We start from the raw sequence: 27,741 nt of genomic DNA, 5'->3' as shown, positions 1-27,741 counted from the left end.
ACAAATGTAAGCATCTGCATTTCCCAGAAAGGTGGGACAGATGAACAAAGGGAGCACATGTCCTTAAGAGGAACAAAATTTACCAGTAACTGCTGTATCTTGTGAAAGCAGACAAGCGAGGCTAATCTTCAGCTTTTTCTAGAAACTGAAGAAGTATCTGGGTTTTTACAGATCTAACTTTTAGATGCTTTGTAATTAATTCAATTTCAAAGACTAAAATAAACCTCTATAAGCCAAGGGTTGCACCCACAGGCCAACTCTTGGGTTGCTGGTTTGTGACCTGCTATTCAATCCTCGGCTTGGAAAATATCAGGAAGAGTTTTGACAGAGGCAAGGCCAAACAAATCTTCGAAGGCCACTGCCAACTTTAAGAGGCAACATTTGGCGTTGGATGGGAAGGCAATTCTGTCCAGACTCTGATGTTACCAATACACTTGACCACTAATAGAATGTACAGTGATTTGAGTAAACACATACTGAACAAACAGAGAGAAAAGCAAGTGGTGATGGGAAAATGGAATGGGATAAAGAAACAGGGGAAGAGCAAGAAAGACGACAGAGGAGACAAGACAACCATATAAAAGAACAGGAACTAAAGACAGGCAGGCTGACTCTGTTTCTCAGCTGTCTCTACTCTTAAGAAACCTCTCTAACATCGACTACGCCATGCCCAGCAGCACAACTCTGATCAGAGCTAATAAAACAGGAGGCTGTCAAATTATTTACTTGGAGAAGGGAGCTAACCCTGACATTTACTTATGGTGAGCTCAATGAAACCCATTTCAGTGGCTGCATATTTTGACCCCGGCAAGTAACTGCACAGTTTCCAGCCATTCAGGCAAAAATATTTGGAAGTCAGGGTGCTTTCATAAGAATCTGTTCTGAATGGAGGGAGTTTCTAATCCCTGGCAATGCACTTTTTATCAGGGAATTGTGCTTGCTTTAAAAGGTGCCATTGCTTTATTGGTTAAAAAGAAGAAAAAGAGAAAGCGGTGGTACCCACAGCCCCCACATCCAGAGCTCCATTAGCACAAGCACCAGCAAAGATTTTGGAGCAAACCAATCTCCCAGGATTTATATACTAAGTGACCCTTGGTGACATGTCCTCCCCCAGGCTTGCAGGCCTGTTGAGAGGCAGGCCAGGGGCCATGGCTTACACGGCTTCCTTTATATGAGGTGGTTCACACTTTGCAACAGGAATCTGAAACAAAAATGAAAACTATCACCTTTCTGTGTGGCAGCAAAAGCGAAATAAAAGGGGTAGTGGAATCTGCAGAGGAATCTCAGCAACACAGAAAAACCTGGATGATTCAGTGTAAAACTCCCTCTCCGTTAGTTGACTGTCTCAACTCTTCCTTTTATCCTGACTAGTGTGCTTCATCTTTTAGATGAGAAAACTGAGGTCCAGAGATCAGAGGCATTGGTGGAGCCAGGCCTCATCACAAGATGACTTCCACCTTTACCCCCTCCCCCCACCCCAACTCCACACCAAACACCACCACTACCATCATGTGTGGCTTAGGAGAGTGCATCAGGGCCACAGGTGAGGCAATTACAGAGAGGCAAATTTGGCTCAATCTGAAGAGGCTTGAAATGAGAGAACAGCAGCCCGGGCTTCCCTGCAGTACAGTGAGGTTTCCACCACTGAAGGTGCTGATGTCACATCTGGCTGACATCTGCCAAGAAGAGTACCCAAGGGAATCCTGCTGGGGATGAAACATTTAACCACAAGTGTTTCGCAAACCCAATTCTGTGGACTAATGTCTGGCTGACCTCATCAGAGTCACTAGGAGAGATTTTAAAAATATAAGGATTGCCAAACATCTAACCTCAGAGATTTTAATTCAGTAAATTTAGAAACCATGGAGGTAGGTGAGATTTAAGGAACCTCCCACTGCTAAGATTCCATTATAACATTTCTTTCTCTAACATGGTTCTCAGCCATTGTCAATAAACCAAGTCAGCTAACATAGGGCCAACCCCAGATGAGAGTCAAGGACCAAGCAGCACTGCCTTTGCTTGAATTATTTATATTCTGTAGGCAAACAAAACATCATCTCTGGTCTTAGCGTACTCTTCTTTAAAATACAAAAATTGCATTAGAGTAGGTTTTAAAGTTTTATTCATTCATTCCTTCATATTTTTATGCATCTGTGGCCAAAAATGTAATTGCCTCCCCACAGATATCCTCCCTGCTCGTCAGTAAGAGGAGAAGTCTGGTTTTTGTTTGTTTTTTGATGTGTTCATTCTTAGGAAGAAAGCGCTGATCTGAAATTATCGCTTCCTACTCCAGATTCAAATGGTGAATGAAGATTGGCCTAAATTAGTCAGGATAATATCATTCCATGGGGCCACTGCCTGATGTATGGTCATGTGATCTAGTCCCAGCCATGTGTTTGGAGATGGGGTTAATTTACAAGGGAATGTGTCCTTCCTGAATAAGGGGACAACAGAAGGCGAGGAGAAGTATTTTTTCCCTTAAGGTTCTTCCACCTTGGGCCAAATGTGAGCGTGACGCAGCATGGGGATATGAGCTCAGGTGCTGAGGATGGTTAGAGGAGCCTTGGTCCTGGTGGACACTGCTGAGCTGCTGCAACTCTCCTAGGCCATTCATATCTGGTCTACATCTACATGCGAATCCAGGACATCCCTATGTGTTTAGGCTTTTCTGAGCAGTTTGTTACTTGCAGCCAAAAGTAATGCTGACTGAGCCAGCATTACAATTTTCTTCTCAAATGAAATTTCTAGTCTAGTGTATGAAACAAATAGAAGAAGCTGGAGCCACAGTAGAAATGCAGATGGGGTGTGCTCAGAACCCAACCCCCCCCCCCCCCCCCCCCCCCCCCCCCCCCCCCCCCCCCCGCCGCCCCGAGATTCCTCCAGGGGTAGCTCCAGGGAACAAGAACGGCCAGGAGCAATGTCTGCAATCTGCAGCCCCAGAGTACAAGGTCTCCCCGGGCCTTCTCAGGGTCTGGGATGTCTCTATCAAAGCTGTTTTACATGCTCTGACTGCTTTTTCTTTTTTATTTGTTTGTTTTATTAAACATATTCCATCCTAGAACATTTGGATCCAACTTACGACCAAGGGTTGAGTCTTCACTTATGTCCATTTTATGATCATCTCAACAACAAGTGGTTCTATTCCAATTGTCACGAATAATGAGAAGGAAGCAGAATGTGTTGTAACATTCCTTCCAGGTCAGGTCTAAGGACATCACGGCAAAGCGCAAATAGAAAAGAGAAAATTAGTGAAAGAATCAACTGTTCACCTAAGATACATCAGTATGAGAGTGTTGGAATCCACAGACTTCTCCAGATAGCAGTCAGTCCCATGTTCATATTTTAAGCCTTTTTTTTTTTTAATACCAGTAAAGCCCTGTCTACTTAAGAAACAAATTTTAATAATTTAAACACTATCGTAAACAGTTTTCTTTAATTTAATTCGTAAATTTGTTTTAGTGTTCTAGTCCCTCAAGAATGCTTACCATAAAGAAGTAACATCTAGGTGATATTTTTGGTTTGGACATAATTATTTTTATTACACTATTATTTAGATAAGTCAACAATGGGGACATGGATTTTTTTTCTTTTTTTCTCTCCTGTTAAAGGGGGTCTGCATATAACTCACATTCAAGAAACACTGGACTACAGGGTTGCTAAAGTTCCTTCCAGCTGGTCAAACCTATGATTCTATGAACTTCCTAATCACCTGAGACCAATGTTAAAAATTACTTTCACCAAAAATGTAGTAATGCCCTTGGAGTTGTATCCTTTCACAGAAAATAATAAATAAAATTAAAGAAACCTGTTCATTAAAATAAAGTGCATGTAACATTTCACAATTCTTTTCAGAAGTCCGTCTCAATAATAAAGTGTCCAAGGGCGGGACCTTGAACAAACTTTACTCCTGGCAATCTCTCATCCTTCTCCACCTGGTCCTTTCACTCAACATCCCTAGCAGAAATATCTCTGGAAGGAACAAATATGGGTTAAAAATAAGGCCTTAAGAGTCTGCCCCCACCCTGCTTAGGAAATCTAAACCCTTCGGCAATGGCATTCTTGCAAAATGTGTTCTCTGGTTACTTCCAGAAAGTGTGGCAGCACAGGCCGAGTGTGAGGTCTCCTATTCTAAACAATGCCCTGCCCTGAGGACTTGAATTATCCAGACTCATCAAGTTGAACAAATAGGTGCCTCACGGCACTGGCTCCGTTTCTAACCTGTGTTTCATTCCTATGTGTGGAACTCACACTCTGCCACCCAGCCTGTGATGTGGCAACTCCTCTTTCCTAATGCCTACACTCTGCCCTGGATGTCTCTCGCTCTTTTTTTTCAAATGCCACGGGAGGCGTGATTCCACCCTCCTCCACTTCTGAAAGAGAGAATCTACCTAGAGTTTCTTCCAAGTTATAGGCACTGCTCTTCATAAGCTTCCAACCTAGAGCTGCTACTTGATGACTCTTCTGCTCAACACTCAAAGGGCACTAAATTTAGAAGAGTATGACGCTGGCGTTCAACTGAGTCTCCTTTTCACCCACACTGGGCTTGGCTACGGTTCGTGTCAGTTCTTAGTCTCCCTTGGCATTTTGTTCACTCAGTAGGGACTTTAGACAAAAAAAAAAAAAAAAAAGAACAAAGTCACAGTGTATCCAATTGCACCCTTCCTTATCCAAACTCCTGCATTTCTAAAAGATCCCCCTTCCCAACCCAACCCTAAGAAGAGTTTGGTAAAGAAAACATTCACACCATCTGAGAACAAGAAATCCTGCTGCTAGCCATATCTCAATTCCTTTCTCCAAGAACGAAAAGTGTGAAGAAAGTAAAATTGTTCGTTGAATATCTTGAGCTTCCGCCAACAGACAGAACTTGTGCCTCAACTGACTAAAATCTGGTTTCTACGCATCCTGGTACGAGTCTACCCAAAGAAATTTCTGAGAATCTCCAGCCCTTCACTTTTCACTCACTAACCTTACTCTCTAATGTTAGCTATCTCTTTAGAGATTTAAAAATACTGAAGTAAACACACACCTGTTCTCATAGAGCTCACATCCCAAGAAGTCTAGTCACTCTTTCAGTGTTTAAGAAGTATCCAAGTGTCCACTTACTCATCCATCTCCCCAGCCAGACTCTTGGCCAAGCCCCCTTTGAAAAGCACCATACTCTGCCAGTACGCATAAAGTAGCAATGAGGCTTAGTCCAGCTTTATCTGAGCTGAATCCATCTCTGAAAAGCAATTACATTATACTATGTGCTTACTAAAGGCTAAATATCGAATAAGATAAAGCTTTCCTGGGGGAAATAAATATATCTTATATGTATATTTTTTTTTTTTTTTTTTTTAAAGGAAAGACAGAGAGAAGGAAGGAAGGATAGAAGGAAGGAAGGAAGGAAGAAAGGGAAACATTTTTAAACATTTTCTTGTTTTATTGTATTCTGTTTCTCCGTTTTTGTTACATGGGCTGGGGCCGGGAATCGAACCGAGGTCCTCCGGCATAGCAGGCAAGCACTTTTGCCCGCTGAGCCACCGCGGCCCGCCCTATATGTATATTTTTATATATATGTATATATACACATAATATATATATAACATTTATCTGATACGTATGAAGAGTCAAAACTGAAAAGGAAAATTTGAGATCCCTCTTTTGATGAAAATTACTTTAAATTTGATTTTTAAAAAGCACTCGATTTTAGTAAAGTGTAAAATAAAACCAATTAACCAATAAAATAAAATTCAAACCCTTATGTTTCCGTCTTTTAACAATGATTTTGAGCAAACTACAGTTTCTTGTTATTCTCAAGTGGTCTATATTTCATAAAAATACCAAATTAGGTTTTGAGAGTAAAACTGCAAGTTACTCATTCAACAGAGAAGAAACTAAAATTACTATAGAAGCACGATTTTAAATGTTGATCCAGCATATTTCTAGGTAGATGTATCAGTGGGCTTGACAACTGTCAAAATCCCATAAAAAGATGCCAGACACCCATATACAGGTATCAGCTCCTCCACTCTAAAAGTGTGATCCAAAATAGAAACTTAAAGCTCCGATCCCCTCCTAAAACGAGGGCCATCTTCTGTTAAAAATGTCTCTCTCAAAACTCTTATGAAGTAAAGCATACAGACAGTTGCATCTAGAATTATCCTTCCTGCCAATGAACTGTCCTTCCACGCAGAAATGAAAGTTACAGAAGACTGGAGCCCGGTGATACTGCAAGGAATCCACAGACTTTCCTTTTTCACAATAGCCTTGCCAGCTACATCTTAACTTTTTTTTTTAAAGTGTCTCTGCCCTGCCGAAAAATCAGATCTTGAAGGGTAAGTTTCGGGACAGCAAAAAGCGCAACCCCACATCTAATGTCACAGGGATCCATCTCTAACTTTTTCATGAGCACACACCAACATGCACACCCCCAAAACTCAGAGTGCCTACGGACAGACAGCGGAAGTGTAAGAACTTCGCAGTCTCCTACCTCTCGGGGCCGGTTCCCAGAGCCGCCGGTGGCAGTCGCCTGCGCTCCCTGGGTGTGCCGGGACGCTCCGGAGGCGACGGCAGCTCGGCCGGCCCGGTGTGAGCAGGCCCAGCCTGTGCTCAGAAGCTGCCCCAGTCAGATTTTCCAACTGCAGAATCGCAGCCAAGTCCCTGCCCATGCCTGAAGAATTTCCTGAACAGCACTGCCGTTCTTTTTCTGACTGCTTTGAAACCGTACTCTGTTCTTCAGTACGGCTTTGTCAGGCCAACTCGCAACGACTGGGCTGGCTCCAGCTATCAATGGGAAACACATGTGTCAGGCACAGGCTCGGCCCCTGCCACGGCGTCCACGGCGTCCGCGGCGTCTGCTGGGCTCACACTCGCAACCAGAAAGGAAAGCGCTTCTAGAACCAGCTCTGATTTTTCGGCCATTCTCCACACGGGCTATGCTCTGTGGTACTAGATGCTGGAGATAATTCCGCTCCTTTTTTTTCTGCCCCGCGCTACCCCTTTTTAACTTGCTCCTTCCACCTGGAGTCCCAGGCTGACCCCCTCTTAGCCCCCTGAGCTCTTGCCGGTCCTGATAACGAGCCTGTTACAGCTGAGAGATATGGATTCTAATTTGATCTCCCTACCTGCCCCCGCCTAAGTTCTTTGCTCGAAATTTCAGATTGCTGGAGGGGGAACAATATTTTTAGCATTTCCGAATTGGTTCAGCACTTCAGAGTTATCTCCTGTCTTGATACATGCACCTATCGCGGCTGCAACTAAGAATAATGCAGTTATTTTTCAGGCACTTTTGTTGCTCTCTGCTCTTTAACTATATTGGTCCAAAAATGTAACATTTTACAGGCTGGTGCAATGTGTGCTTTGGTTCTGGGAAATAGAAGAGAAAAACGAATGTACCTTTCATCAGAATGCATCCTAATTCTGTGAACCTGTGACTATTTCTAGATGACATTCCACCAAGATGTCCTGTGTACAGTCTGCTGGATTTTGTGGTCTACGTTTGACGTTTCCTCTATCCATGACGCAAGAGGCAATCTCAAAAAAAAAAAAAAAAAAAACACACCCCTTGTCTCTCACACTGAAGAGAAAAAAAGCCCTTATCTAAAGAGCCAAAGCTAAGTTGTCAAGGAAACATTGTCGAAAAGAAACAATTTAAATAGAGCAGCATGTGTTTTGAGTTTTCTCTTTTTTTCCTCTCTCTTTTTGTATATTAACATTTTACTTCCAAAATTCACACCCCATTAGCAGCTTATTCTAAAGAATTTGGCTTGCCAGATTTTAAAAGTGTTGTTTGTTCCTGAAGTGCTGTGATAAATAATAGGATTTGGTCAAGGCTTGGGTTTAGCATTAAATTGCAATGGGCACGTTCAGTAGGATTAGTTTTTTGCCCTGGTATGGAGTGTTTGTATGAGTGTGTTAGGGGTGGGGGATGGGTATACACATCTAAGGTCAGGATGCAATTATAGAAATGGAATCAGAGAACTTTCAGCTGGAAAGAACCCCAGAGACCACCCAATCCAAATAGTTTCTATCTTTCCTTTTACAGAGGGAAATGGAGGCCCAGACAGATGAGATGACCTGTCTAGCATTGCAAAGGCAGTTAATATGAGAGCTGAGCCGAGAAAATGGGATTCTTGGTATTTGTCTATGTACTCTCTCTATATGTCCCAGCATCACCTTAGGGTGGCATTATCATGTAGCTTATAATCAGATGGTCTGGATCTAATCTTGGCTCTGGCCCTTGCTGGTTCTGGATCCCAGTCCACTTGCATAACCTCTCTGGGGCTCGGTTTCCTTATCTGTAATAATGGAGACAATACTAGACTATACCTAATAGAATTGATGAGAAGTAGGTAAGATAATGAGATAATCCATGTGAAAGGTTTATCACAGTGCCTGACCATTAAGTGTCCATTACATTTCAGGTTAGTTTTTTGTTTGTTTGTTTTTTGTTTGTTTAATGGAACAAAACCCAGAACCTTTTTTATTTTTTCAACCTAAAAGCAAAAATGTACTTTCACATCTGGGGTGAGTTCCAAGGGTGATGGATTTGATTGACCTAGTTAAGTTTTCTGCTCCTTAACTTTACATAATAGGGACTCATCTCATCACCTTAAACCCAGGAAGCTGGCCTAATGCCTGACTGCAACGTTAAGCCAACCCCACAGCTATTTTTCATTTATTTCCTAAAGTTGACACTGAAGTCTTTCCTCAAGATTAGCTCACAGGAGAGGAAAATGAAGAGACCAAATCTGTAGTCGGTTTCATTGGCTAAATCAAATGCCATACGCACAGAACTGGACTTTCTTTTCATGCCAAAAACGCTTTTTAGCATTCTAAAAAGAGGAAACCATTAACAATTGCAATTCCCGTGTTTGGAAACGGCAAAGTCCTAAATTAACAACAACAACACAGTAAAACCCCACAATGAAATGAGGAATAAACTTTGCTGAGAGAACAGCAGTTACAAATTCCAAAGAAGCTCATTCCTGTCTGGAGTTCCCTAGCCTTTGCCTTGTAACAAATTGTAGCAAGTGGTCAATGACCCATGGAGTCTTTATTAATCATGTTTAGTGTGCACACCCAGCTTCTTTGGGGGAAACAAACAAACAAAAATAAGTAGTTCTTAATTCCAGTGCTTTAAAATTGTTCTGGTAACCAATTAAAAAAAAGAATAAAATAACTGGAAAAACCAGGCTCATACTTACACATATGCAAACAACTGTAATGTGATCCAAAGGACCCTACACTATGGCTTTCCAAAGACTTATCACACATCTCTCTGTGCTGTGAGTAATTAGGAAGAAATATACATCAGTTTGAGATCCAGCTTCATTGCTACTAGCTGGAAAATCCTGAAACGTGACTTCATTCTTCTAACGTTAAGAAAAATTATCAAGACTTGGAATGAAGACCACAAGGTAGGCCTCGTGTTTGTTCAACATCATTTGTGGACACTGTTTAACAGGCCCCCTCAAAGATTATTTAAGGGGAATATGTTTTGTTTAGCTCGTTGCTATTGACTAAAGATCCTGGGCTCCATAAAGTTGCATGTCAACCTGGAGATTTTTGTCCAGTAAAAATTCAAATAATTTCTCTCCAGTAGAAAAGATGATACCAAATGTGATGGTGTATTGCCCTATAGGAGATATATAATCTAGTAGTCTTATGCTAACATTCCTTTATTAATACACTTATAAATACTGAACTTCCCAAATGCTTTTAGAAAATCTTATTACGAGCATACGATCCCCTTATTACTTACTGAGTCAAATCAAATCTTGACGTATCTTATTAGCTATAATATAGTTTATAATTATTACATCTCAATTTATAATCAATAAATATCATAATATTTGGTTTTCACTTTCATAAAGATTCTTCTTTTTATACCTTTTTGTCTTCCCCATTCAATAACTGAATCCCTTCTACAATGGCCTCTGCTTGAATTCTTCCACAGACTCTTCACAAGTCAGATTTCTAATTTTTAATGTTATAAAATTGTAACTGAAATATGTTTCCCTAAAATATGCAGATTTTATGACTGTTAACCACAAAGGTCAGTTAAAAGTACTGACTTCAAGGATTTTATGAACTAGAGAAGTTTATTTCTTTGACTAGAATATAAGCTCCCTGCAGGCAGGGAGTTTTGTCTGCATCATCTCCGTCCATATTTCCAATACCAAGGACCGGTACATAAAAGGCCCACATTTTTACCCTTTGAATAAATAATAATCTCTGGCTTATTTGAAAACAGGGGTCCTAAATCATCATTATTGTTTGCTTTGTTTTCTTTGGAATTCCTTTGACTATAGTTTAATTATATCCAGCACCTTTCATTATTTTTCCACACTGTGGTTGAGATTACTTTTTTTCATTTTTTAAACATTTTTATTTTATTTTTTGGATGCATGGTCCAGGAAGCAAATGAGATTCCTTTTATCACTTGGTTTGCTCTCCCCTGAGAATGTTCCAGTTTGGCTCAGTGTGGTGCTGAGAGGTGAACACATTTTTCGGGTGTGGTGTGTCTAATGTAGGACACAGAGGAACAATAACCTCCTTCATTCAAGAAGTATACTTCTATTAATGTGATCCATAATAATATTAAGTTTTTGGGCAGTAACTGTTATTTTTACTGAGAAGTCAGCTTGACTCACTATTTATCACAGTAACTGCTATAAAGCACCTCTCCCACATAATTGACATTTGTGGTTCTAAGGCCTCACTTTATAATGAAATCACCTGCAGAAGCTTTTCAACTACTAGGACCAGGATCACACCTTGGAGATTTCAATTGTATTGGAATGGACAGGACTCAGATAACAGTACTTTTTTAAAGCCCCAGAAGATTCCACTACGAACAAGGTTTAAGAATCACAGGTTCCATGGTATATTAAAACATAAACCTAATCTTGGCACCCTGTGGACTAGAATTCTCAGCTGGCCTGCCAGTGGCTGAAAGCAAAATGCAGCAAGCCTCACTGGGCCTTGAAGTCCATGTTGACCTGGACCACTGTTGCCTTTTCTGTCTCTCCAAGAGCACTGACTTCCTTCAGTTTCTTCAAATCAATTATATAACTGCCCATTTCAGCATCTGTGTGAAAGCTGTTCTCTTTCTGGAAAGATCTTCCCTTTTCCCAGAACAGTTATACCCTCACTCTCATGCTTTCATCCATTTAACTACAATTCAGCCTTCAGATTTATACTCCAATTTTACTTCCTAGGATTTAGTCCACCTTGAACCCTCAATTCTCAGGTCCCCTGTTATATACGCCATAGACCAACACTCATTGCAGAAGTGATTGTATATTTATTTGCATTTTTGATTCATGTCAATCTTTCCTGATAGACAATAAACATTCTCCATGAGGGCTGTTTGCTCCTTATAGTCATTTGCATCCTAGTAATTTGCACCATGCCTGGCTCATAGTAAGAGCACAAACAGATATCTTTAAGTAAGTGGATATAGTTGCTTTTTCTTTTTTGTTTGTTTGTTTTTTGAACCCAAATACAGGACCATATATACAATCTTACTTGCTATATCTTGACTTTTAGATTTCATTACACCCTTCTGACCTTTTAAATTATTGTTTTTCCTAAGTTCTCTTGTAAGAGGTAAATATTTGCCAAAAACAAATCAAAGTCACTCAATGAGAAATTACCAAGTTAGGTACCTGCTAAAACTGTAAAGGCCTGAGATATAAGGCTGGGACACTGGGATTTCTGAGGAAAGGGTGTGACCTGCCATTGACTCAGGAGGGCAGGCTAAGATAAGATAATACAGTGAGGGCAGAAGCACAGAACTGTTATAGGACCAACTTTAAAAAGATAAATGCAGAACCTTTTTGGTTATAGTGGGTGGAATTCATTCAAATTAGCTTAGGGGAAAATAAAAGGAGGAGGGGTTTACTGAATAATGTAACTGTAAATCCAAGTGGTAACTCTTAAGGTGGAACTGCATTAAAATTTGGTCAAGATTCTATCTCCCTCTCCTCTAGATTTCTTGTCTTCATTCTCAGTTTCATTCTCTCCATAAGGTAGAAAGATGTCCACTGGTGATTCCAAACTCACTTTTACAGAGAAGGTAAAAGATCTTTTCCACAGAAAGTTCGGGTAGCCCAGCTTGAGCTATGTGCACATGGCTGGACAAATCTCAATGACTAGGCAGATAGGTTATTTGGTTTGGCCATGTTTGGCTTATATGACAAATCTGGACCCAAACGGGAAGAAGATGGCTCTGCCTGCATCACCTTGACTGAGTAAGATTAGTAGAGGATTGAGAAAGGGTGGTGGGCAGACAAAAATCCCATGTGTACTTTGGATGATAGCACACTCAACACATACTTCATCGTTTTGCTCAGGGGAGAGAAACGTTTTGTGGCAATATTTAATCAAAGAATAGAACAAATGTTTACAGGTCCCAAACAGTTTAATTACAGTTAAACCAATAGCAGAAGATTAGAATAGTAACATTAAACCCATCTTTCATTTAAGGGGTTCTTTCACAAGTACATTTCACTTGATGGGAAATGATATCCACCCTGCTTTAGCGATTCAAAATAGAGCAAATCCAGTGCAGCTTTTCAATGGGCAAAGGCAAAATTGTCTGGTTGACTTTGAAGAATCTTTTTGTGGAGGAACTTTGGATCAGGAGGTTTGGCTTAGTAACAAACCACTGACCCACACGTTTTGAGGCTATCCCCATTGTCTAGACACAATGTCTAAGCTGAAGTCATCTTCTGTTTTGGAAATTCTAAAATATGTGTGGTACTCAGTGAATGATTCTCAAGATAATTCATTACTGTGAGAAGGAATCAATACATTTGATAATTAATTTAATGTGACTAGTAACAGAACCAACTGCAAATGCATCTTTTTAAAATCAAACACTAGCATGGTTGTATGCACTGTCATACATTCTTTCCTTCTCAGTGTAAAACATGGATCAATTATGTTAAAATTCTTTCTGGCCCATAATTTCTCGTTTCATTATAGCTTCCAGAAAGTAAAACTCTTGAAATATCATGTTTTTATTTGGAAATAAAATGAATGTGTTTTTCATGGAAATAGCCAATTAAATTAATCATCTATTGAGCAACAAAAATGGAGCAGACCCCTGCTAGGAACTGGGGAGACAGACATGAATAAGACCTATGCTTAAAGAATGCACAACATCACTCAACTTTATTTCCAGAATCACATCAGTGTTCAAAGGAGGTGTCATATTCTTGGTACAAAACACAACTGTTGGATGAGGGAATGCAGGAATGCCAAGCTCCTCTTGAAACCAGAGGCCAAGTTCTAAAATTCAACATCAAAATCCAACAATTGCACACCAAAAACTCAAAGGCTGCCAAGGAGAGGAAATCGACCATTAGCATTCCAAATTGTTTGATCTTTAAAAGGAATCCATTTAGATATGGGATAGATATAACTGGCCCAGCGTCTGGCTCATAAGAATTGCTTAATAATTGTTTTGCTAATAAAGAACCTCATTAACAATAATAAAACAATTCCTGTTTTTGCAGTAGAATTCAAACAAGAGAATGTTATACAATTTTTAAAGCTCACAAATGGTGAGCTGTAACATATTCTGATCTAAAAGGTGACAGTAGATCACAAAGTCCGACCTCTTCATTATTTAAATGAGAATATTGACACTGAAGAGAGGGAGTGACCTTTGCTATTGTCACACAAAAAGGTAATGAAGAAGTTAGACAGAATTTTCATGTTTTCTGATACCTAGTTGCTTCTTGGCAAAATCATTGTGATCCTAGGGGAATATTCATTATATCATTTCTTTTCTCATTTGGGTAATTTCTACTGGAATTAACTTCCCGAAGTACCATCTGCTCTCCAAGATGCATTGTCTAGACATCTATTTCTCTCCTACCCCTTTTTAAGCCAGGAGCAGGAGGTCCTTTTAAGATTTTCTAAGTATTATGATAATAAAAATGAAATGAAAATAAAGCTTTTAAAATAATAACTGTGAGTCTAAAGATAGAAGGCTATCATTCCAAGTTGAAAAAAGGCAAAACTTGTCTTATATACCCTTAACCCTGTACTTAACAGAGCCACTGCTCACTATATGTCTGTTGGAATACATTGGGGGAAAACATTTCCTGATCTTCAGTACATTGTCAGGTTCAAGAGCTAGGCTCTTTTCTCTAAGGCTTCCATCTTGATCAACTTCATTAAAATCTTTTAATAACTTGAGGCTCATCACTCGTAATTAGCAAAGACTGTTAAAGGCAATAGGCAGGGTCAGTCTGACTGAGCTGCATTACAGTCAGGTCTTAAAGGACCTCAGGGTGGAATGCTGATAAAGTAGATTCATAGAAATAAATTTCAAATAGAATGTCATGTTCTGCTCCCCACCTTCCACAGCAGGAACCAGAGATATCCTCCTGAGAAATTACAGCCTAAACACAAAATGGATGAGAACAGAAATACAAAGGTTAACTCAGAGACTGATTGGATACTTGAAAGCATATCAACCCTAACTTGACTATACTGGTGTATCTCATGAAAGAACATGCCAGTCAAAAACTCGTTAATGGATGCTAGAAGACAGGAGTGAGCAGAATTTATTCAAGCACTTAATAAGGGTCTTAGCCAATGGACTCCACTCATATTTATTGAGTAGCTTTTGTGTCCCAGACATTGGAAATACAGGAGATTTAAGACGGAGTCCCTCCTTAAGGCACTTATAATCTTTCTAGGAAAGACTTGGAGTGTCCCTGGTATCTTTGGCAAAACCAGCTGTAAGCTAACTTAGCCTGATACTATTAACAAATCTTTTTCATCTAACTCTGTCCTGATTTCAAAAGCATCAGTTATCCTTCTCATATTGTTCCTTCTTTCTGTGTAGATCTTCCTAGCAGGAGAGAAGATGCATCTTCATCCATGGGACACTTATTTCTCATTGTAAATTTAAAAAACTGATATTTCTCATTTAGTCATCAATCTCATGAGGTTGGTTTGTATGCTTCTGCAAATGAGAGGAAAAAAAAAGAAAAATTTCTCTTTCTGAGCTGAGAGAATCAGCTTTCTAAACCTGCTTATTGAGGTTATGAAAGACATTCTGTGAAGACTCTAGAGAAAGAGATTTCCCCATGAATAAATCACCATAACATCTATAGATTGCCAGACTTAGAATGTAGAATAATGAATTGGTATGGCTTTATAGACAGAAAAATGGGTCAATTTTTTTCACCACTCCATTTAATACATTTATAAGAGATCATGGGAGCTGAGCCACTTCATTCCATCCTCTCTCACTAAGATATTATCGTGTATCAATATTTTATTCTAAAGAAAAATTCAAAGAATCTCCTATTAAAAGAGCGATAGCAATATTGGAGCTCAGTGTGAAGGATAAAGTCAAACGAGTATGTAGTGCATTATTTGTATCAACAAAACCTCTTCCATTTCTTAATAGTCAAAGTCAAATATAAGAAATTTTCACATTGCACGTTGTTAGTGGTAGTGTTGGTGGAACTGGGGCACTTAATACAAAAATTACATATTTTACTTGATGCTTTTGACTTATACAGTTTACATCTTGAAATTTTGATTTATTTTGTGCTCTGCCTAAAATCTAAAGTGTTTTCTGACCAGTGAAAATCCCATCTAAAGTTTGATTTCTGGCTTATTCTTTGTAAACTAAATTTCAAAAGACAGAAAACTTAAAAAAAAAAACAACTGCTGTATTAATTAACATCTAGAAACTGTTTCAGCACATCTGAGAAGTTCAAGAGGAATAAACTGCCCACCAAGGCAGTGACCTTCCTCTATATTTAGTCTTTAGTTTATGCTTAATTAATTTTATATATTTGACTAAATTGGCTTTTTCCTTAAGAACTTTTGCTGTATTTAATTATGGAGAACTTGAGATCTCTCATCACGATTTCAATGTTTATAGAATTGTAATTTTTGGAGTTTCAGGAACTGTGAACCAAGGTTTTCAAGCTGTATGAAAAGGCAAAGTTAGAACAGATGCTTAAATATCCACTGGAAAAAAGTCAGGATGCCATGCCCCATGCTGCATTTCATATGCACATTTGCACAGAAGCCAAATTGAACTGCATTTATAAATTCAAGAATGAGTTTCATTAACAGAGAAACCACAAATTTGAATGAGGAGTCTACATTTAGATAAAAGAAGAAAAAATCAAACTGTTACTGGAATACATTTAATGGAGGTAGCAACCATCTCAACAGATGGCAACTGTCTTCTCTGTACCCCCAAATTTCATGAACCAATAGTGCCAACCATTAAAATAACATTTCCTTTAGGTCTTAAGACTCAGAGAGTTTTCTACCTCAATTCTGATTTCCCATAGCTATTCAGAGGTACTCGTACTTATTTCAGGAAACATTACTTTATTGAATATTATGTTTGTAATTAGAATTGGAGAAGAAGCACAGAATCTGTTTATTCATAGAATATTGTCATAGAACCATAGTGGCCCCATTTATTGAGCGTCCACTGGATATTAGGTACTTTATTTGCAATATCTCTCTTCATCTCATCAAAACCCTGTGAGAGGTTGACACACTTTTGCTGTGAAGGGCCAGAGAATTAATATTTTCAGCTTCATGGGCTGCACGATGTCATAGTTACTCAATTCTGCTGTTATAGCATAAAAGTAGTCATTCACATTACATAATGGAATGGGTATGCTCTGCTCCATTAAAACTTTGTTTAGGGACCCTGGAATTTGAATTCCACTTATTTTTCACATCATGAAATATTATTCTTATTTTGTTTTTGTTTTATTTCCCAATCACTTAAAATGCAAAATACATTCTTAGTTTATGAAACTAAAACAGGCAGCAGGCCAGCACTGTGGTTTGCAAGCCCCTGTGCCATCTAAATGTTTGGGTGTAGGAAATTGAAGCTCAGAGAGACACTAACTAAGAATTATTAGTACAAAGCAAAGAGCCGATTCCAACTCTAAGGCTTCCTCTCTGTTTGATGTCGTATGCCTCTCCCTGTGTTCTGGCTTATATTTACTGAAAAGGCTAAAATCTTCCTCTATTCAAGGCCTTAAAATGACTGACAAATGAGTGAATAATTATGTACTCGTTTCTTCTACGAGTACAATGAATTCAGCCAAAGACTTTTGTCTTCAACATACTTCGTATTTTACTTGGCAGGGAAATGGTTTTGGCAAATCGAGGCTAATAAATTATACTTGTATTTCCTCATTGGTCCTTAAAATTTTCCTAGTACTATATGTTTTATTTATGAATGCTGGGATTGTTAAACAACTTTTTAACATTTTTTTTGGTTAAAAACTCAAAAGGCTTTTGAAGCCAAAGTCTTCTAAAGAAAAAGGGGGAAAATGAGGAAGAAAATCTGTGGGAAATCAAGTATAAGTTATATTTCATTTTTAAATTGTCTTTTAAATTTGGATCTGTGGGTCTTAGAGAAACATATTTACAGCTTCCAAGAAAAAGCTATGGGAATATCCTATTCTTGGGAATATCCTATCTGAAACTTAAACTTGCAAAATCATGAATCAATGATTAACCGTTATTTGTTGTTGAAGTCAATCAACAAACTTTCAAGGAAGAGGGGAAAGTGGAAGGAAATACAGAGTGGGAAAAGAAGGAGAAGAAGAAAAGGATGCCTCAATCACAAGGGACAAAGTTATATATACGTATAAATGGATCTGAAACATGTTGGTTAGAAGAGATGAGAAGGTAAGGAATGTAAGGAAATCAAATGGTTCCTTGGCCAGATAAGTTATGAAACACAGAGGTGCCAGTCTCTCTAAGAACATCAACCAGTTCCATCCCCCTGTGCTATGTTGTTGATACTCCTAATCAACATGAAAAAAGTTAAAATGGCATATGAAACTTAACCCTGCAAAGGATAGGCTAAACCTACTTAAAATTAGGCCTACGAGTCACCCCCAGGAGAACCTCTTTTGTTGCTCAGATGTGGCTTCTCTCTCTCTCAGCCAACAAGACAAGCAAAACTTACTACCCTCCCCTTCTCTACATGGGACATGACTCCCAGGGGTGTGGACCTTTCTGGCAATGTGGGATAGAAATCCTAGAATGAGCTGGGACTCAGAGTCAAGGGATTGAGAAAACCTTCTCGACCAAAAGGGGGAAGAGCAAAATGAGACAAAATAAAGTATCAATGTCTGAGAGATTCCAAACAGAGTTGAGAGGTTATCTTGGAGGTTATTCTTATGCATTAAATAGATATCACCTTTTTAGTTAATGTGTAATGGAGAGGCTGGAGGGAAGTGCCTGAAAATGTAGAGCTATGTTCCAGTAACCATGTTTCTTGAAGATGATTGTATAATGATATAGCTTTCGCAATGTGATGTTTGATTGTGAGAACCTTGTGTCTGATGCTCCTTTGATCTACCTCATTGACAGATGAGTAAAACATATAGATTAAAAATAAATATTTATGCTGGGGTTGTTGTTGTTGGTGGTGATGACATTGGTGGCAGCGGTGTTGGTGGGTACCCAGGTGATACTGTTGATGATGGTGTTGCTGGTGATAAAAAAACAAACAAATAAATAAATAAATAATAGGGGGAACAAATGTTAAAATAAATTTAGTAGATTGAAATGCTAGTGATCAATGAAAGGGAGGGGTAAGGGGTATGGTATGTATGACTTTTTTTTCTGTTTTCTTTTTCTGAATTGATGCAAATGTTCTAAGAAATGATCATGATGATGAATATACAACTATGTGATGATACTGTGAGTTATTGATTATATATCAAGAATGGAATGATCATATGGTAAGAATGTCAGCGTTTGTATATTGTTATGTTTAATAAATAAATAAATAAGTTAGAATGGGCATAGCCCAAATATCCCTAAAGATTGGGAGAAGGATCAAAGGAGGAGAAGTTATAACAGAGAAGTTAGGATTTAATAAATGAGTGTGACTACTTAATCATTAGATTGATATTTCTTTTTAGTCTCCAGTGTCTGGGAGTAGCTGAAATTGTGGAATTGCAATCAATACCAAACTTTGAAATCTGTTCTATAACTACTTGTTAAAATGTACCTTGAACTTCATTGCTTTTTTTGTATATATATACATTATATTTCACAATTTAAAAAAAAGTCAGGAAAATAAAAACAAACCTGAGATGGAAGAGAGAAGCCTCTGAGGGCTTTTTATACAAATTAAGTTTGAGACAGGCTAAAGATTTAAAGAGCAGTCACTTAGCCAGTGACTGTGGAATAAAAAAAGCTTAGAAAATTTTCTTACACAACCAGTTAAGTTAGTACAGGTGAATGAGATGATTAAAATTCCAAATTATTTTTTTAGAGGTAACCCTTTATTGGTGTTGTGTTTAGTGTTCATGTATAATTTAATAATACACCAATCCTATGAGTTAGATGGCAGAATTATCTCCAATTATATTTGGGGAAACTGAGGCATAAAGAGGCTAAGTAACTACCTCAAACCACATAATGGATAAGAATTAGAGATGGGATTCAACTCAAGCGGTCTGATGACAAAGTCTGTGTCCTTAATTGTTATGCTAAGCTGCTTCTCATTCCTATTAATGAATATGAAATTGAAGTGGAGTGGTGTCATGGATTTAATATTTTATATGAGTAATGGACTAATGTAATTTTAATAGCTCTTTGTAATTTATAAAATGTATTCACACGTACAAAGTTTTACTTGAGTTTGACAGTATCCCTAGCTAAGGATTATCTTCTTTAAGTACATTAGAGAAGAAATCTATGTTTAAAGAAGTTAAATGACTTGTTCTAGGTCACAGGACTGAGAAATGTTGGCGTGGTGGAAAAGATAGAGCTGGCTAGATGTATCTGGATGAGAACTCGGGCTCTGCCACTTCTTGAGTGTCTTTGGACAAAGAAACCTTTCCAACTTCAGGTGCAATTTCTTCTTTGCACCTGAAGAAATTCTAACTTCTCAGTTGTTCAGAGGATAAAACTCTTTAAACTACATGAGTGCCTTTGTCACATGTATTCATGCAATAAATGAATTTCCTTCCCCTTCCACTGGCATACTGAGTGTCCCAGAAACAGCCCTGGAATAAGGGTAGGAAGTTCAGGGATCTTTTCAACTTTGCCCTCAGCCAGCTGTGACAGGAGGCTGAACTTGACATCCACTTGTAAACACAGGGTGGTAAAGTGGCTGTCCAGGAATAAAAAAACAAAAACACAAGCAACACAACAAAGAGCAAAACAAAAAAGGAAACAAAAAACAAAGCCCCTGTCATGGTTAGGGACAGGTGTCAACTTGGCCAAGTTGTGGTACCTGTTCATCTGATTGGGCAAGCGCTGGCCTGTCTGTTGCAATGAGGACATTTCATAGGATTAGGTCATGATCATGTCAGCTACATCCACAGCTGATTCCATTTGTAATCAGCCAAAGGGGAGTGTCTTCTGCAATTAGTGATGCTAAATCCAATCATGGGAAGCCTTTTAAGGAGGACTCAGAGGAGACAGGTTGCATTCCTGCTTTGGCTGGTGAGCCTCTCCTGTGGAGTTCGTCCAGGCCATCCATTGGAGTCATCGGCTTCGCAGCCTGCCCTGTGGATTTTGGACTCTGCGTTCCTACGGTCACGTGAGACACTTTCATAAATTTTATATTTGCAAGTGTTCCCTGTTGGTTCTGTTTCTCTAGAGAACCCTAACTAATACAGCCCCCTCTTAGCATTGACTAATTTAAAATAACCAATGTGATGTCACCCAACCTGGAGTTGGGAAGAGATGCACACAGTTGATTCTCTCCAATAGATAATGTGCCCACTTCAGCGCACCACTGAGAAACAAGATTAGATTGGTTCAGTCAAACATTTTGCTAAAAAAGAAAACTCCTTTTTTTTTTTTTTTGACCGACGGTGAAATTACATCCAATTCAAACACAGAATCCGACACAATTAGAATTCTGCTGTGTAGGGCAGAGCTGCGGACCAGGAGCCCTACCCTGGCCCCACCTTCTCTCCTCCTCTGAAGCTCTCCCTAAGCCATTTCTGAAGAACCTGTTCAAACAGGTCTCTTCCAGGACATGCATTCTGTAATATTATATTTTATGATACTATAGGGCAAAAATATCTGTTTTTTCATTTGATAAACCTTTGGAAAAGATTTAATCCAATACATTTGTATCATTTTAGTAAAGCAATCGGGTTTCTAACGATCAATGCAATAGAGGTTTTACTGACATTGAACACGCCACGGTTTCCTGATTAATTGTGGCACCTTGATCACGCAAGTGCCCCTGCTCTAGCTGCACAGAGCTGCACAGCCACACCCCACACGGCGACACTGAGGTTTTCAGATGAAGACACCAAGGCAGCAGCACAGCGCATGGACCGGGGCTCTGCAGCCTCTCATATGAAGTGACAGACTTGGAGACAGCAGGGAATCTGTCCTCACATAGGGAGTGGGAAAAGAGCAGGTATCACAGAGCTGGAGGAAAAGGAAAATATTTCTTTGAGAAAACCACCTTATATTTGGTATAGCATTTTATGATTTTAAAAACACCCTTCACCCTCAATTTCTTCTACCTTTAAAACAATTCCGTGAGTTAGGTAGAGCGCCGTTTTTGTTTGCTTCTTAAACTCACCCGGTTCCTTCTCGCCCTGGGGCTTGTTCATGTGTTGTCCCCTTTAAAGGGAATACTTGTAAATGCTGCCTCCTGTTACCAGGTCAACACCAGGAGACACTTCTGTGTTGCCTCTCACTACTTATATTTCCCTAGTAGACACCATCATAAACCCTTTACTCCTCTGTAGAATTACAATTGTGATTTTTTGTTTGTTTGCTTGCTTGTATCTGTCCTTTCCTTGGAATAGAAGCTTCATGAGAGCAAGGACATCCTCTCTTTTATTATTTTTTTAAACACTGGATTGTATTGCACACTGTCAGAAAGACACTCAATAAATAATCTATTTATTTACCGATATATATATATATATAAAGAATAAATGACCTAATAGATATACAGGTTATATTTGGAGTGAGTTTTAAAGAAAATCTTTGTTATTTTAGATCAAAGTTTAGGAATCTGAGGTTAGTTGGCTAAACCCAGACCACAGACCTTGTTTTTGTAAATAACATTTTATTAGAACACAGTCATGCCCATTTCTTTAATATGGTCTTTGCTTTCACATTACAATGTAGAGTTGAGTAGCTCCAACAGAGATTGCATGGCCTGCAAAACCTAAAGTTATTTACTATCTTGCCCTTTACAGAAAAAGTTTACTGACCTCTGTTCTAAAACTATGGACAGAACTAAATGTGAAACCAAACGTAGTCAATGAGAAACTTTTTTTTTTTTCATTTTTATTTGTATTTGTATCTTCTCAGGATCCTATTAAAAATGGGGGTGGGGTGGGTGGTGGAATCACATGGAGAGAGAAGAGGTATATTTATCAAAGCCAGGGAGTAATTGCATTTCTATAAAACTACATGCTGCTTTATGTAAAATCTAACATTTAAAACTTTCTCACAGCTACCAAATATTGAATATGTAATTTGTGCCAGAACCCATGTTTGATACTTTATGTGACACTTAATGTCTTCCTTATCTAACTACCAATCACATTTGTTCTGGAGCACATGGATCCACACGCAATTATATATAATTTGGCATTTTCCCTATTTATAAAGATGGGGATTTCTGGAGACTGGAAACTCAAGCTACTTTGCTTACAGTAACTGGTTGTCTGTAATTATTGAACTAAAACTAGCTGCAGGGTCCAAATGCCATAGAGCAGTGTGTCTCCAAGAGTTCTTCACAACAAAAAGGATGAAGCCATGGCAAGGAAGCTCTAGACAAATTTGTTGGAGTGAAATACGATCTTTAATGCTGGATTTCTCAGAGCTTTAGTATCCAACCTGCACACTGAAACTTCAAGAGGGGACTAGCACACGGTGCATTTCCTCAGCTTATGTGACCACAGACTCTTATAACAGAGCATTTTACAGGACTCATCTTTTACAGAATACATTTTGGAGATACCTGTTGCAGAGGAAATAAGGTGAACTATCAAAGACTCTAACTCTTTGTTTAAATTGGTGAAATCCAATCAAGCAATTACCTAACACCAATAAAATACCCAATAGTGCTAGGAGGCTATGGAGGAAAAGAAATGGTATGCATTGCTCTTCTTACAGGAGGTTAAAAATAAAAAAAAGGGTACGCCATGGAAATGAACTAATGATGTTAGGTCAGAAAGTGCGGCCTAAGGGGTCAGCTTCCATATTCTACAAAATAAATCAGGGTGTGACATTCTTAAAATCAGAATCAAAGCATGAAACAAATATACTTTAGCAAATGTTGGGGATCTTAAAAGACAAAAATCAGGGGAAAAAAAAAAAGGGAACTAAAGACATGTTCATTTTAGAGTCAAATTTTTCTTTTCCCACCTGTAGGGAGGGACTGAGGGCACTTCCTTTGCTCTTCAGTCCCGTGAAGTAGCTAACACGTTGACAGCGCCATTCTATGTCTTTGACTCTGCTGGCGATTCAATTGAGTCTGAGAAATAAAAAGCCTTGTTATTTCTCCCTTGGACAAACACTAAACATGGCAGTGCTCTTCAGGGTACCACATAATGCTTATTGCAAAAAATGAACACTCAGAATAGGCATAAAAAAATCAGAGAGGCTGCCAAATAATGCTCATTTCAGGTGGGCAAAGGAAGGTTTCTTACATCTTGGGACACTGTTGAAAACAGAAAGGAGCCTTAATGGTACAAATGGAAATAATGTAAAAACTCATAGTTCCACTATGTTAGATATTTTATGTGCAAATGATAGGTTCAGAAGTATTGGTTTCCTCAGGTCTTTGACAATGACTCACAAAACACACAGGAAGAGAATTCAGTGGCAGCTCCCAGGAGTTCTACCAAAGTGACTGTTTCTCAACTGTTTCCTGTCGTGACAACTGGGCTGGCATATGTCTATATCCAAAAGATGTTGTGAAGCACACAGCTAAGTGTCAAGAGCCTCCCTTTATAGTGGTTTTCTTAGTCATCATATAACCTTGTGAGACTGATTTTAAAGTCAACTTTGCCTGCCTGCAAATCAACTGCCATAGCCACCCCCATTTATGACCGAGGCACAGGGTTTGGTCCTGGGCATGTATTATCTCTAATCTTTAAAACAGTATCAGCAAAGAGGATGCCTACACATAGATCCTCATTATCCAGAGGTGGAAGTAATATTCCAAAAACCTGCATAACATGTCCAAGGCCATGTAGCTGGTAAATAAGATCCAGAAAACCCAGGTTCCTCAGACTACTCTACCTATACTGTGTCCACCTGGCCATTTTGCTTCTGCTTTTTGCTGTACCTCTCCCTTATATTTTTTAAGTCCTCACTTTTTTTCTCCTCTTTCTGTCCATTCAATTATTCTTTTCCACACCCTAGCCACATTACTAAGCCTTCCTACTACCCTCTAGTTCACTGCTTCTCAGTGAGGTCCAGAAACCCATTTGCATTAGAATCACTTTGGGTCCAAAGGCCCACAACAAGGCTCCACACTTCTGAATAAAAATATATGGATATGGAGTTTGGGAATCTGAATTTTAAACAAGTTCCCCAAGGGATTATTTTGTTGGGAAAAATTTGAGAAGCAAAAACTATCCTAGTTATTATAGAAGCCTATTACTATTAATAAATTAAAATTGATTCTATTCATACACAAGCCCCATCTACTTCATTTTTTTTCTTATCCCTTATCATTACCTAATGGGCTATGAAGTTTACTCTCTTAGTTGTCTGTTTTTCTGCTGGAATGTAAAATCCACTAAAGTATGGGTTGTTCTGTTGTTTTGTTAGCTGCTACATCTCTGCATCTTCTATAATGCAGTGAAATACACATAGCTGCTTTACAATTTTCTGTGCTCCCAATGGTAGAAAACATTCTTTAATCAGGCCAGCCACAATCATGTCTGTGATCACACACAGAAAAGAGTCTGTGGTCACATAGGTTGAGGAAATGCACCGTGTGCTAGTCCCTTCTTGAAGTTTCAGTGTGCAGATTGGATACTAAAGCTCTGAGAAATCCAGCATTAAAGATCGTATTTCACACCATAGTAAAAAGTCTTCTCCAACAAATTTGTCCAGAGCTTCCTTTCTATGGCTTCAGCCTTTTTTGTTGTTGTGAAGGAACTCTTGGGGCCACACTACTCTATGGCATTTGGGCCCTGCAGTTAGTTTTAATTCAATAATTACAGACAACCAGTTACTGTAAGCAAAGTAGCTTGAGTTTCTAGTCTCCAGAAATCCCCATCTTTGTAAATAGGGAAAATACCAAATTATATGTAATTGCGTGTGGATCCATGTGCTCCAAAGCAGCCAAGATATACCTGTTCAATAAATAAACAAATGAACATGAACCAGTGTTTGCCTAACCTCTTTCCTCAAATGCCAACCCTCCCACCCCCCACCCCCAGAAGACACCCACTGAGGGAACTGATCACAGCCCTCTAAATGCCTTTTTAACCAAATGGCATCACCCTTCTATAAAAATGCCAACAATTTTTCATGTGCATGCACATACTCAGACACACAAATTAGCAATTCAGGAAACCACAGTTGATAACAGTTAAATTAGCAGTCCATTCCCTAAATAAAAGAAATGGGATAGACCTCAGAACTTCTCATTCAAAATCGAACTCTCTCCTCAATATACCAAAATGACCATCATCATAATCATTTACTTCTTTGAGGTTGAGCAGTGGTTCTCAATGTGTGGATCCCCCCCACACACACATTACTGAAAATTTATTTGAAAAAATTGGGTTGGGGGAGAAGGGCAGCAATCTGTTTTAACAATCCCCCTAGTTGATTCAGGTACATGTTCCAGTGTGAGAACTTCTGAATTAAGGCAATGAACCACTGTGAAAATGGAAATGCTATATCCAGGGAAGGATGAACTAAACTATGACAATCACTAGCTAACAGTGCAGGTAAAGAACATCTTGAGATTAGACTTAGCAGAGATCACAGCATTCGTTGATGTAGGGAAATGTTTGGCATGGGACCCACCTTATAGAAAGTGCCCCAAAAAAGAGAGAAGGGTGAACAAAACAAGCAAGTATTGACAGCTGTTAAAGAAAAGGACCAGGAGAAGTATGGATAAACTTCTACATTATCATTCTGGGTGGGACCAATCTATCCACAACAGTAAATCAGAATAAAGCCCCATTTGGGGCTAAGAACAACAAACTGGTTTCCAAATACCATTTATGAATGAAATCCATATGCATCTCTTTCCCTAGGACCAATGCTGCTCATCTTTCCTTTAATAGACTTCCTGGCCATGGAGAAATACTAACCACCCTCCCTGTGACCACTACCTGTGAATATGTACAATTAGGTAAGCAGCCCTATTATATGTTCAGTCCTCTTAGAAATAATAAGGAGTACAGGTCTGTAAAGTTGGTTATTAGCCATAATGATGTGTTCCTTTTCATCTTTTTAGCAATACTAATTTAATCACCCAAAATCATTTCTGAAGTACAGTAATTGGGCTAAGAATTTCAGGCAATGCTACCATGTACAGAAATCTTCAAAACTATTTTTCTGTAGTTCCCTCACTTAATATATTTACATGTTGGATAATTTACCTTCATTAAAAGTAAATAGGGCGGCAAGTGTTTAGCTAGCCAGCGGATTCCTTAGTAGACCAAATCTACCACTGAAGTGTGTGTTCTGAGGCATATACCTTGATGCTTAAAAGAAGTCTTTAATGATTTGTTTCATCTTTGCGGATCTACTTTTTTTTTTTTTTTTAAGAGAGAGGGAGGAAGGGAAGGAAAGACAGAGAGAAGGAAGGAAGGGAGGAAGAAAGGGAAACATCTTTAAACATTTTCTTGTTTTATTATATTTTGTTTGTTTGTTTGTTTTTTACATGGGCTGGGGCCGGGAATCGAACCGAGGTCCTCCGGCATGGCAGGCAAGCACTCTTGCCCGCTGAGCCACCGCGGCCCGCCAACGGATCTACTTTTTAAACCTTCCATCTCTTGTAGTTTAACAACTCTGTATGTACTTGGCCTCTAGAAATTATTATGCTAAACCAATTCAATGGGAGCAAATATCCATAGGGCTTATTTTCCAAAGAACAGTATTGTTTAGAGTAGCACAATTCTAAGACTGCCTATGCTGTTGCAATGCAGAGCAAACACTTAGCCGGGCTTCTGAGTGGAAATGTAATGTCCTATCCATTCTGCTTAAAATGGTGGTAACACATAATGGTGAATAAAAAGAAAAGTTGTATGAAAAAACAAAAACCTAAATAGGGCAGGCAACAGTGGCTCGGTGGCAGAATTCTTGCCTGCCATGCCAGAGTCCCGGGTTCAGTTCCTGGAGCCCGCCCAATGCAAACAACAACAACAACAAAAAGTTAATAAATATTTTTAATTGTAAATATTCAACTGACTGTCTCAGTGTGGACAAACACAAAGCCTGCCAATTTCCCTTTAAAGAAGGGGATTTCCTTTTCCTTTCTAAAAGATTTTTCTTTAATATCTATAAACCAAACACAGAGAATAAGAGTAAAGGATAAAAATATTCCTTGGCCCAACTATGAATTATTCCACTAAGTTTCCAATAGCAACCAACCATATTACAACGAATTGAATCACTTCTCGTTCTTTCTTCTATAATGCAGTTAAATACACATAGCTGCTTTACAATTTTCTGGGCTCCCAATGGTAAAAAACATTCTTTAATCAGGTCAGCCACAATTATATTTCAAAATATTTATGAATTGGCTCATTCTTT

General features: G+C 38.8%; 1 protein-coding gene across 4 annotated transcripts in view; it reads right to left on the bottom strand.

Moving 5' to 3' along the window:
- SGCD (sarcoglycan delta) overlaps positions 1-7,472 on the bottom strand; it is a 393,007-nt gene extending 385,535 nt beyond the window's left edge. The window contains exon 1 of one of the 4 annotated variants that reach the window (XM_077137514.1): positions 7,378-7,472. The gene's annotated coding sequence lies outside the window, so the exon portion shown is untranslated. Of the gene's footprint in view, positions 1-6,472; positions 6,760-7,377 lie in introns of those variants that run through there. The other 3 variants (XM_077137515.1, XM_077137513.1, XM_077137512.1) reach the window with 3 other exon arrangements.
- Positions 7,473-27,741: the final 20,269 nt, after the last annotated feature.

This window comes from Tamandua tetradactyla, chromosome 20, assembly GCF_023851605.1.
Source record: "Tamandua tetradactyla isolate mTamTet1 chromosome 20, mTamTet1.pri, whole genome shotgun sequence".
Lineage (NCBI taxonomy): Eukaryota > Metazoa > Chordata > Mammalia > Pilosa > Myrmecophagidae > Tamandua > Tamandua tetradactyla.
Note: the sequence above shows the minus strand (reverse complement) of the source record. Positions and strands in the feature narration are given on the sequence as shown.